The sequence below is a fragment of the Stegostoma tigrinum genome, chromosome 7 (genome assembly GCF_030684315.1).
Source record: "Stegostoma tigrinum isolate sSteTig4 chromosome 7, sSteTig4.hap1, whole genome shotgun sequence".
NCBI lineage: Eukaryota > Metazoa > Chordata > Chondrichthyes > Orectolobiformes > Stegostomatidae > Stegostoma > Stegostoma tigrinum.
The window spans coordinates 3,989,888-3,999,993 of record NC_081360.1 but is presented as its reverse complement, the minus strand read 5'-3'; positions in this window follow the sequence as shown (position 1 = coordinate 3,999,993).

Below are 10,106 nucleotides of genomic sequence, written 5' to 3'. Positions count from 1 at the left end.
TCTTACTCATCTGTTTGCTACGTCTTACTCATTTTATACAAGTCATGGGAACTGATAGAATAATTGGATCTTGATTGATACCTGTACCACATTTCTCAACCCCTTCAATTTACATTGTGTTGTCAAGTTTTCGTTTGATAACAAACACTGAGTGTGATTCAATTATCTCCAAATCATAATGGGAGCAACAAAATATACCAATCTTGGTTCTCACGAGGAAGGATGCCTCTTTACCACTTTTTGACGCTCATCTAGACGATTTAAAATGTTGAAATTCTGTCTGCCACTTCACTGCAATTTTCATCTTCTTATCACGTTTAACACCAACATGATTCTATTTGTCTTGCATGGTATCACTCCATTCCTGCATTTGTCCATTTCCTGCTGCAAAAAAAACTACACATGGAATTGTTACCTGGTAATATGTGGACACCAATCATATTCAAATTATACCTTCCATGAACCAAGTTTCTCCCACAATTTGTCTCTAAATTTGCAGAACTACATTGTCATCTCATGCACCCATGGTTACCAATTACTAACTCTCTATGTTAGAATTTAATTGGCGCCATTGTCTTGTTATCTGAGTGTGCGTGTTTTCTTAATTCATTCACATGATTTTTTGCCCTGAGGGCAGTTTAGAGTCAACAAGATTGCTGTTGGTCTGGAGTCATGTGTAGGCCAGGCCAGGTAAAGAAGGCAGTTTCCTTCTCTGAACGACATGAGTGAACCAGATGGGTTCCCTCAACAATTGACAATTGATTCACAGTCATCGTAAGGTTCTTAATTGCATATACTATTGAATTCACATTCCACTATCTGCCACAGCGGGATTCAAACCCAGGTGCCTAGTACGTTATCTGGGGTTCTGAACTGACATTCAAGCAATAATATCACTTGACCATCATCTCTTGCAAATGTTGAGATCTGTCACTGAAGGGTCCCTAAATGAACCAGATTAAGAGCTCCAGCCAGGGAACTCATATTCTATGAAGTTGACCTGGCTGACTTCATTATAATCAGTTTCTTCTCTCTACCTATCTCTCTTGCAATCAAAACCCACCAGTGTTTTCACCGCACCTTTCTTACAGAAACGTATACTGTTGACTATTTCTTTTGCATTCACTTGTGGGATATTGGTGTCACTGGCTGGCCAGCATTCACTACCTGTCCCAAGTTGTATGTGAGGTGGTGGTAAACTGGCTTCTTGAACTGCTGCAATTCATATTTTATAGGTTGTCCCACAATGCACTCAGCAAGGAAATTCAATGTTTTTGACACAGCAAGAGTGAAGAAACCGCAAAATATTTCCAAGCCAGAATGATGAATGGTTTGGAGGGCTACTTGCAAGTGTTGGTGTTCCCATGTATCTGCTGGTCTCGTCTTTCTACACGGAAATGGTTGCAGATTTGGAAAAAGCTGCAAAATGATCTTTGGTGAATTTCTAAAGTACATTTTTTATATGGCACACATTGCTGCTCCTGAGCAACAGTGGTGGAAGGAGTACATGTATGTGGATGCAGTGCCAATCTAACGGCTACTTTGGCCTGGACAGCGTCAAAGTTCTTGAATGTTGCCCAAATGCAGCCATCCAAGCAAATGGGGATCATTGTATCACAATCCTGTCTTGTAGATGATGGACAGGCTTTGGAGTCAGGAGGTGATTTACTCGCTGCAGTATTCCTAGTTTCTGTCCTGTTCTTGTAGCAACTATGCTTAAGTTATAAGTCTAGTTGAGCTTCTGCTCAATTATAATCATTGCAATATTGACAGTTGGGGATTCAGTGATGGTAACACCATTGCACATCAAGTGATGGTGGTTAGAGTGTCTCCTATTGGTCATGAACATAGCCTGGCATTTCTGTGGCACAAATGTTGCTAACACTTGTTAGTCCAATCCTATATATTGTCCAGAACATTTCGCATTTGAATGTAGACTGCTTCACTATCTGAGGAGTCATCAATGGTGCTGAAAATCCCCACTTATTGCATTATAATTGTGGGAAGGTCACTGACAAAGCAACTGAAGACAGTACGGCCTAGGGCACTATCCCAAGAAACGTTATCACAGAATCCCAAAGTGTAGAAATAGGCCCTTCAACCCAACAAGTCTACATCGATCATCAGAGCACCCCACCCAGACCCATCCACCCAATCTATACATCCCTGAACATGATTTGCAATTTTGTACAATCAATCTACCTGACCTGCACACCTTTGGACCGTGGCAGGAAACCTGAGCAACCATACGAAACCCACACAGACACGGCGAGAATGTGCAAACTCCACACAGATAGTTGCCTGAAGGTGGAATCGAACGTGGGTCCCTGCCACTGTGAGGCAGCAGTGCTAGCCACTCAGCCACGGTGCCACTCCAGAGGTGTCCTGGAATTGAGACGACTGAACTCCAACAGCCACAACTATCCTCCTACTGGCAGTGGTAGGTCTAAAGCATGGAGTCTTGCCAATTTCAGATAGAATCACAGCCAGGACCTCCTGGTAAAGTGACATTGCTGCTGCTGCCACCCCCAGAGTAGGATGCCATGGAAAATGGAAAACCTTCCAGAGGCATTGCAGAAGACCTGGATCTTCAGACCCAATTTGAAGGAAGATAACCTATTATTTGAGCAATTTATTTTTATTATTTCTGTAGCTCAGAATTCAGACTGACTGTGGAGACAAAACACTTTTCATTGTATCTTGACAATAAAATCATTCATTCATTTATGTATTCATTTATTCATTCAGGCATTATTCCAACCAACAAAGAATTTGTCCCTGATACCCATTGATTCCAGTTTTACGAGCGATCCTTGTTGCCACACTCAGTCGAATGCAGTGTTGATGTCAAAGCCTGTCACCACACCCTGGATTTCAGTTCTTTTCTCATGAGGTTTTGATTTGCTTGCTGAGCTGGCTGGTTATACTTCAGATGCTTCATCACCAAGCTCGGTAACATCATCAGTGCTACGTGTGATGAAGTGATGTTGATCTACTCTGTTTCTTATTTACACAATCCAGTCCATTGAAGTGTTTTGTGACATTTCCAGTTGTTTTCTGCAAGAGCTTGTGCATGGGATCTAACTCCACATGTTTATTAAGTGCATTATGGGTGGAGGACCAGGTCTCTAGGAATTCCTGTGCACGTCCATTGTTGGCTTGGGCTTGGATGATCACATCGTCTCAGTAAAATTGATGGCCTTTATTTTCCGAGAATACTGAAATGCAAAAAAAGTTTTTCTTGTCTTTTTACTGCTGGCTGGCGTTCATGTATCTGATGGCTTTTTTTCCTTCCTGTCTGGCTGATGTAATGTAAAGGATTTCACACAAACCGACAGCTGCACAACGACAAAAAGGGTGGAGCTTGGCGGCTGGAGAATTTTACAGAGATATTGAGGCGTGTAGGGCCGGAGGACAGAACAGAGACATGGAGCGGTGCACATGCTGGAGAAGGTAACAGATAATCAGAAAGTGTTGTTTCTGAACATAATTTCAAGCTCCCTGACTGAAGAGTCTGCTCTAGCCATTGGTGATCATTAGCAAGTGGACAGTAGTGACAAATGTTTCGTAGGTATTTCCAAAAGTGTGTTCAAATATGCATGATATCCCATCATTGCCCATCACTGTGCACCCGACTATCTATGTCTGGAACTGCTTTGTCAATTCATTAATATCAATTTATTCTAACTTCAGAAAAGCAACGACTTTTGCAACTCCCTATCTGAAAGTGGTGAGGTCCCTTGAACAGGACAGATCAAAGTGTGACCTCCTAGAACAAGTGTGGCGCTCACCCTGTACATCACAGAGAGTGATCAGACATCACAATATGTTTGTAAACTGGCTTCATTAGAGGCACAAAACTATATAAGAAGACACAGAGATGACAATGTTACTATACTGGCCATGTCTCTGGCTGAATTGTCTCAGAATGGACTTAATCAGATCCTCCAGAACCCCGGCATAAACTTTTTGAACCTATTGGGATCACTTATGAATCCTCATGAATTCTATGTGAATCCAATCTATTCATTTGAGTCCCCTGGGGCCCCAGTCTAAAGCACTCAAGCCTCTGAGATCCCATCCTAATCCTCTTGAAAATTCTGGGTCCCATGAAGATCCTCTCAAACAATTTGGGACCACAGAGCAGTTCCACTGAATCTTCTGGATACCAATCCACTGGGACACCACGTTAATCATTGTGAATCCTCTGAAATCCTGTGTGGCTGCAGTTAACTCACTTGAATACTCTGGCACTGCAGATGATTCTGCTCAACTCCCCTGGGAACCCAGGCTAATCTGGGAGATTATTCTAGGAGCACAGTCTAATCTATTCAAATTCTTTGGGATCCCAGCCTAATCCTCTCAAATCCTCTGTGGGCACGGGTGATTTGTTATATATATTCTGTTAACCCAAGTTAATTGTTTCGAATCCTCTGAGACCCCGACTTATCACTTCCAAACCTCTGTGCTTAGTCATCTCCAATCGTTGTGTCTCTGGCCTCACCTTGTTGAATTTTTTGAGATTTCAGGCTAACCACCTTGAGTAGGCACAGCCTACTCCTCTTGAATCCTCTAAGCTGCCAGCGTCCTCTCAATTCTCTGTGGCCACAGGCATTACTTCAAAATCATTTGTGAACCCAGGCTAATCCTTTTGACTTTTCTGGGACACCAGGCTTAGTTTCTCGTATCCTGTGGGATGCAATGCTAAGCATCTTGAATAATCTGAAACCCCGTTCAAAAAAAAATCAAAACAGCTTCGATTTCCAAAGAGAACACAACATTGTGAAAGATGATCAGGCAGAAGATTGTGTTTTCGACCAGACCAAGCCCCCTCCAAATATAGCAAGTACATTGCCTATACGCTAACCTTTACCTGATTTATTTGGAAATAAAAGGTGCTGTGTTCCAGACTTGATTTGATTGGTCACATTACACTGAAGGTAAAACTAAAGCCCTGGGTCTGTATGATCCTGACTCCACCCACACATGCTTCATTTATCTGTTTTGTTTTAGTACCAAAGCTATGTATGTTACTTTCTGTGGTGCAGTTACCTTGGTACCAGATTTACAAAACCCCTCTTCAAGAGAAACAGGGCAGAACAAATCCCTCTGAAAGGCACATACCATCACACCTTTCCTCTTAAAAAGACATCAAGGTACAAAGATGACTTGATGTTCAAAGAATTTCGTTTCACGGAATTAGTATTGTACATTATATATATATACATTAAATTAAATCTGAGTATGCAATCATTCAATGCTTCAATCCATTTCTTTTGCCAGTGAATGCTTCTGTCTTCCTTCATAATTTTTCCGCCACATGTCTAATTTTCAAGTTGAACAGCAGGAACAACATACTCCATCGAAATAGTTTGGTATTTTATCTTTTTTTAAAGCATGAAGGAGTTACGATTCATACAAACAATTTTCTCAGGCACATTACAGCAATATACTCGTGGAAATGTTGCAAGCTGACAACAAACTCAATGGCAGAATTTTTCAAGATGAATAAGGCCTTTTGGAAGAAATACATTATGGGGGGTTTTCTATCATCTTGTCTTTTTGCTAGAATATATTATCAACTTATCCACATTACTCACATCGATAGCCATTTGAATGGCTTTGCTAGTTTGGTGTTGCTAAGATCTGAGGACAGCTTTCAGGCTGTCAAATATCTTCTGACACTTCTCCATCCAGTGAAACTTTGTTCACTTATTCAGCAAGTCAGTCAGTGAAGCAACCACACAGAGTGGGGAAGGGATCTCACGCCATTGCTAAACAAGCAGATGGGTGATGGGTTAAAAGGTTGTTGCTAAGAGAACATAGTGGAGATGGGTTCACAGCTGTTGCTGGGGGAACAGAATGGGATTGGTTTCATAGGCCATTGCTAGGGCAATATTTTAGGGATAGGTTACAGGACATTTATAGGGGAACAGATTGAGGAAGCATTCACAGGCTGTTGCTACATGTACACAATGTGGATGGCTTCACAGCCTCTTGCTAGGAGAAGTTAGTGGAGATGAGTTCGCAGGCTCTTGTTCGGGGAACAGAGAGAAGATTGGTTCACAGGCCATTGCTAGAAGTAACAGAGTGGATTGGTGCCGCCAGGCCTTTCAATCATTGGCTTGACAACTTCCTGTTATTTGTATACAAGATGATCTTAAGCCCTAGCAGGACTGATTCATAATCTCTCACTACTTTGAACTGGAAATTTCTGTTTTTGTCTTCATCTTGTGTATGAGACAGTGAGATTGTGCATGTGAGAGAGATAATGAAATTGTATATAACGAGGTATGACAGATTATGTGAGAGAGGTAGCAAGATTGAGTATGAGATCATGAAATTGTTCATGACAGAGGGAATGAGATTGTGCATGAGAGGAAAATAGTGGGATTGAAAGAATGACAGGAACAGTGAGATAGAATCTGAGACAGCAATAGAGAGATTCTGCATGTGAGAGTGAGAATGAGAACGTGCACGAGTGAGACAGACAGTGAGTCTGCATGAGAGAGATAGTGAGATTGTGCATGAGAGACAGAGTGAAATTGTGTATGAGAAACAGAAAGATTGAGAGATTGTTTGGGACAGGGTGAAGTTATACATGAGAGACTCACATCCCCCCAACACAGGAGTTTCTCAGTATCACACACCATATTGGAATCAGATGGGAGCAAGACACTGCACGTTATTAGGATGGTTGTTCACATGGATGTTAAGAATCAAGCATCTGACAGGTAATCAGAACAACAGAGGAAGAATCAACATGAATGCGTGGAAGAGTTCAGTTCTTGTTGAGAATGTTGAGCCAGCAATATACTGACCTGGTTTATTACATTTGAAAGTTCAGCAATGTGTCTTTGATTGTGAGTTAGGGGTGTGTAATGAAGACATTTTAGACTGGGTTCAACTCAGCATCTCTGCTTGGATGATGCCAGTGTTTCACATATATGAATGTGACATCATCGATAGAGCTCCCAGTGTTGTCCCTGTCCTGGAACTGATTGATGCATGAGATTTATAACTATGTTTAGTATTTATTATTAAGCTAGATTATATTGATATATCTATTTCATATTGATATATGCACATAAACAAATATTGTGTGTCTGTGTACACCTGTGTGTCTATGGAGAGAGAGATGGATTCTTCTGTAACATGGATTTACAGAAGGATATTTGAGAGTGTATTGTGGGGGTCTGTGTGTCTCTGTGAGAATGTGTGGTTGCATGGCTGAGTATGTTACTGGCTGAAAAGAAGATGTTCCTGAATCTGCTAGTGTGTGTGTTCAGATTTCCATATCTTCTTCCTTACAGAAGAGGTTGTAGGACGTCACTACCAGGGTGTGGTGGGTTTTTGGTGATGTTGGCCACTTCCCACAGCAACAGGCCATACAAGTGGCTGGAAGGTTGGCCTCCGAAATGGTCTGGGCTGTACACACCATCTTCTGTAGTTTCTTATAGTACTGGGCAGAGCAATTAATTGCCATACCAGGCCATTATGCACCCAGACAATTTGCTTTCAATCGTGCATCTGTAGACATTGGCACGTCCATATGGTCCCTCATCAAATTTATTGAGTTAGCTGAGGAAGACGTGTTGTTGTATCTTCTTGACTGTCACATTTGCGTGGGAAGTCCAGGGCAGCTTGTCAGTTATTGGTACTCCAAGGAACTCGATGCTCTTCACCCTCTCAACCTCAGTTCCATTGATGCAGATGGAGGCATGTTCTCCTTTCTTTCTGAAGCCTATAATCAGTTCTTTACTTTTGCCAACATTGAAAGACAGAGACAGATTGTTTTCATTGCAGATATCACCAAGCCCTCTATCTGCCTTCCATATTTTGACTCGTCATTGTTAGATATCCATCCCATTTTAGGTGGTGTCAGCAGCAGACTTGTAGACTGCAATCAGTCAGAATTAGGCAATACAGTCATAGGTATACAGGAAGTATGGTAGGGGGCTGAGGACACATCTTTGTGGAGCTACAGGGTTGAGTGCTATTGTGGAAGAAGGTTCAGTTATCAATCCTCACTGATTGTGGCCTATGGGTAACAAAGCTGAGGATCTAGTTGCAGAGGGTGGAACCAAGACCAAGATCACACACAATTTTGAGATCGGTTTGGAGGGGATAATGGTGTCTTTGTTGTCCAGATGTTCCAGGGATGTGTGCAGGGCTAGGGATATGGCATCTTCCGTGGACACCGTATGTCAGTATGCAAATTGTAGGGGATTGAGTTAGGTTGGGAGACTGGAGTTGATGTGGGCCATGACCAGCCTCTCATGATTATTGAAGTCAGAGCTATTGGGCATCATCACTAAGACACACTGCTTGTGTTTTCTTGGGTATGGGGACGATGGTTGTCTTCTTGAAGCAGATGGGGACTTCAGTTTGCAGGAGGGAGAGGTTGAAGATGTCAGTGAATACCTCCGCCAGTTGATCCAGACAGAATCTCAGTGCTCAGCTGGGGACATCATTCAGGCCCATCTCTTTCTAGTATCGACTCCCAGGAAGACTGATCTAACTTCTAAAGCAGTGACAGAGGGAACAGATGTGTCTGGATCTGTCAAGGCAGATGTTGCCACACCGCTGGTATTCTGTTCAAAGGAGCACAGAAAACATGGACCATGTCAGGGAGGGATGTGTCATTGTCCGATATCTTACACTGTTTCATTTTGTATTCCATAATATTGTTCAGGCCTTGCCATGCACAGCAGGAGTCTGGCAGGTCTGGGCCTCTAACTTGGTCTGGTACTACCTTTTGACCTTCCTGATGGCTTTGCAGAAGTCATTTCTGAATTTTCTGTATTGTCCAGGTCATCTGACTTGAATGCTGCATGTCTAGTCTTCAGTAGGGTTTGGGCTTCCTGGTTCATCCAAAGTTTACAGTTGGGGAACATTTGGATTGATTCCTTCGGTTCACAGTCTCCACACAGATGCTAATTAAGTCCACGACGGTGGCATACTCCTCCAAGTTTTCCACTGAACACTTGAACACGATCCAGTCCACCAAGTTCAAGCAGTCCCAGAGACAGTCTTCCACTGCCTCGGACCGGTGCTATACTCCTTTTCATGAAGAATTCTGCTGTTTCAGCTCCTAATTATAAGCTGGGAGCAGGAACACAGTGCTGTGATTGGATCTTCTGAAGCTTGGGTGGGTATTGAGCAATAGGCATCTTTGATAGTTGTGTAGCAGTGATCCAGAATTTTCAGTGCTCTGGTGGGGCAGATGTTTTGGTGATGCTTTGGCAGCACTGTCTAGAGGTTGAAGTCGCTGGCCACAATGAATAGGGCCACAGGGAATTTCGTCTCCAGTGTGTTTGAAGTTGTAGAAATCATGTCTAGGGCATTCTTCGTATACGTGTGGGGTGGTATGTAGACTGCTGTCAAGGCGGCAGAAGGAAACTCTCATGGTGGGTAGCAGATACAGCATTTTATTGTAAGATATTCTAAGCTCTGGGTAGCGTCCGTTTGCCAGCATTGCTTACCGAGCACCATGAAGTATTGATTAGGATGCATCCTGTCTCACCAGAAGGCCAAACATCCTTGACCATCGCATCAAAGATGCTTGCCGCATCTAATCTCCAAACTCTGAGACCTGGGTCTCTGCTCTGCCCTCTGCAACCGATCCTCAGCATCCTGACCTACAGACTGTAATCAGCGAGGGTAGGCAACAACACCTCCTCCACAACAATCTCAACACTGGCACTCCACAAGGCTACATATTCAGCCCCTTACTGTATTTTCTGTACATGCATGTGTGGCCAGGTTTCATCCTAACTCCATCTACGAATTCACTGACAACACCATCATTGTAGGCGGATATTCAAACAATGATGATCAGAATGCAAGAAAGAGAGTGAGTCCTTGGAGGTGGGTGTAAAGATAATAATCTCTTCCTCAATGTCAGCAAAACGAAGGAGCTGGTCATTGATGTCAGGAAGTAAGGCGGAGGGCGTGCTCCTCTCTGCATCAATGGAGCTGAGACGGAGATGGTACGAGGCCATCAAATTGCTAGAGTGACGATCACCAACAATCTTTGCCAGAGCACCCACATTGTTGCAACAATCAAAAAGACACAAAAGTGTCTCTACTTCCTTAGGAGACTA